Raw genomic sequence first — 3391 nt, forward strand, 5'->3', positions numbered from 1 at the left:
ACTACTACTACTACTACTACTACTACTACTACTACTACTACTACTACTACTACCACTACTACTACTACTGATGATAATAATACGAAAAGAACAATTGCAATAATAATAAAAATCATCCTCCTCGTCATCATCGTCATCATCATCATCATCATCATCATCACCATCATCATCATCATAAGCATCACCATGTGATATATATATTATTTCCACTGCATCCCGACCTTCCCCAGTTGTCTCGACAATGTCCTGCCACTGGCTACAGATGGGCTGGGACGAGAGGCTGAGGCTGAGGACCTGCGCAACTCCCCCTCACTGTAATTCAAGTCAAGCGCAAGGCATGACTCCATTCAGTCTACAAACAAAAACGCAGCGAGCGGAAGTCCAACAGCAGACTACCCGTGCCCATACGCCAATACTGCAGGCGAACCTTCCGAGCACGGATAGGCCTGATCTGTCATCTCTGGACCAACAGTCACCATCAACAGACCAATTTAGGAAATCATGGTCACCTTCACAAGCGAAGAACGAGCAACAACATTAATACACCCGAATCACACCGCCAATTTAATTCATCATTCATACTATCGGGACAAGGCAGCCGGGTTGGGTTTTTTCTTCTTTGGGAGCGGGCAAAAGAAAAAGGCTATCAATTGAGCACAATACGACCTCAAGCAACAACATTCGACTGCCACACTCAAAACCAAACAATTTGTTTTTCAAGGTTACGAGTCGAACCGGTCAGAAGTGAACAGCTTGCAGGCTTAAACTAATCACAAGGTCAGGGTCACATTTGTATTTCACTTTTTTTTTTGCGCGCGTGAAATGCGAGAAAGAACGGTGCCGATTCGGAGAGGCTGATAAGAGAGATAATATCCAAATTTCCCACACCTGTCGGATACAAGATAGAGCTGGGCGAAGGATCAATTCTGGAACCGATTTCCCCGATTAATCCTACGAATGAAAAGTTCCGACTCCTCCTTACGTAAACCAGAAGTTACCAGTTACTTTAATCATTAAAATCTTCTTTTTTTTCAAATTATTTTTGAAAAATAAGAGTTGATGCTTCCTAGTGTTCCGAAATCAAGTTTATCCCAAATCTGAAAGATGTTTGGAGCCAACCACGAAACCACCGAAAAGAAATCACATCATTAGAAAGTAAGTAATTCAGTTCGGAGTCAATTCCTACGATTCCTAGCTCTCAATAATCAGGAACCTTACCCCCCAGCACTAATCCAAGATCCTTTCAACATAGCAACCGCTATTTAAGCAGAAGCCGGAACTTGAACCCAATATTGAAGGGGATGGCTGTGTTGTGAACGGTAAGTTTGGTGTTCAAGAACACCGCAAGCCGGTTTTCCATTCTTGTTATATTTGACACCACAACGGGAGGGGTGTACATACTACATGTACATGTACTCGCAGTGTATATTGAAGCCGCCGATCTGATCCCGCCAATGGGCACCTATGCGTAAAACATGTAAAGTCTTCACATCTCTTTGTGATCTCGACCAGCATCGCCAAACACATCATCGTTTACTCAAAGCAGTAAACAGTGCTCTGTCTTTTGTTCTGACTCATATGAGAGATAGAAAGCGTTCAGCACATTTGGTATAACTAACATCGTCAGGAAAAAAACTTTAGGGATTGCCTTTTTAGTGAGACAACTTCCTGGGCCTTCGGAGTACTGTGGAAGGGTGGTCATTTTTTTGTAGTAGAGGGTTTTACGGCGCTCGCAACTGCATAAGGTCATATGAGCGCCAAGGGGTGGATGTCAACAGAGAAGTCTTTACAGGGAATCAGACTTAGACTGCTCACCTCTCTAGCTTCAACAGCACAAGGTCTGCTTCCACTATCAAGGCACCCCAAAATAGCAGGTCACAAGAAAGTGACAAACATATAAAAGAAGTAGAGGAAAATGACAATAGTAAGGATCAGGAAAGAAAAAGCTGCAGTTCCCTGTTGTAGATAAGGCACAGTTATGAGCGTGACATGATTCAGCCCATTTACAATTCTACTATGCTTGAACGAGAAATGTCCCCCCTTTGGGAATGGCCTAAAGACACAACAGTCAGTGGCACTGCCCCGGGGGGTAAGGGTGGTCAGTTCCTTTCCACGCCGCCTTCGTCGTCAGTACAATGCACATATGTATTTTTAAAATACTCAATAACGGCATTTGGGACCTTAAAATCTTTGGGAGGGAGGGGGGCAAAAAAAGCAAGAAGATGAACTAAGTCACACTGGAAAATTCCGAGGTGCCCTGCCACGAAAGGCAGGAGAGATAGAGGGGGGGAAAAAAGAGAGAGAGAGAGAGAGAGAGAGAGGGAGAGAGAGAGAGAGAGAAGGGGGAGGGAGGGACAGACAGAGAGGGAGAGAGGTCGGGGGGCAGGGAAGGAAGGACAGACAGACAGACAGACAGACAGACAGACAGACAGACAGACAGACAGACAGACGGACGGACAGACAGACGGAAAGAAAGATAGAAAGATAGATAGAGATAGATAGATAAATGGATAGAAAAGATAGATAGATAGATAGATAGATAGATAGATAGATAGATAGATAGATAGATAAATCACGCGTATAGCATATTTAGACAAGGGGAGAATAAGGTACTTTTCAGAGACTGGACCGTGTGTCTTAAATTGTGAGACTGTAGGGTGTGTATGTGAACTTTTGCAATACAATACAAGAAATATGAAACGTTTCGGGCATTACACTTTTTCGACACACACACACTCACACACGTACACACACAAACTAACACACACACAAGCGCACACACAGACACACACACATACATATACAATTTCATACGAGAACACACACAAATACACGCATACTCTGATGCACAGAAATGAGCGCGCGTGCACACACACAGACACACACCCGCGTACACAAACACGAACACAAACATACACACCTAAACACACACACACAGACACACTGAAATACACACACAAAGAAACTCCAAAATACAGAAATACACACACCGACACATGGAAAGGCACACATAAAGAAACACACACACACACACACACACACACACACACACACACACACACACACACACACTCAAACAGGCACACACATGTTAGTTTACATGTCAGCAGACACCTAGCTTACGTAATAGGAGACGTCTACAAGGCTCTAGATAATCCTGGCATAAAGCTACAGATACAGGTGGACTGGAGGAGGAAGTGGAGGAATGAGGAGGGTGGAGGGTAGAGGTGGTGGAGGGAGGAAGAGGAGGTGGGTGGTGGAGGGGGAAGAGAGGGGGGTGGAGAGAGAGAGAGAGAGAGAGAGAGAGAGAGAGAGAGAGAGAGAGAGAGAGAGAGAGAGAGAGAGATGTGAAAGGCATGTGGTAGTGAGCCGGTGGAGGAAGGGGGGGGGG

The 3391-nt window shown here is 44.7% G+C and overlaps 1 long non-coding RNA gene across 1 annotated transcript in view; it reads left to right on the forward strand.

Annotated features, from left to right (window-relative positions):
- Positions 1 to 1046, forward strand: part of LOC106012445 — a 7515-nt gene extending 6469 nt beyond the window's left edge. Inside the window, exon 2 of the long non-coding RNA XR_001185031.2 lies at positions 231 to 1046. This is a non-coding gene — a long non-coding RNA (uncharacterized LOC106012445). The remainder of the gene's footprint in view (positions 1 to 230) is intronic.
- The last annotated feature ends 2345 nt before the right edge of the window (positions 1047 to 3391 follow it).

The sequence above is a fragment of the Aplysia californica genome, unplaced genomic scaffold (assembly GCF_000002075.1).
Source record: "Aplysia californica isolate F4 #8 unplaced genomic scaffold, AplCal3.0 scaffold00374, whole genome shotgun sequence".
NCBI classification, from domain to species: domain Eukaryota; kingdom Metazoa; phylum Mollusca; class Gastropoda; order Aplysiida; family Aplysiidae; genus Aplysia; species Aplysia californica.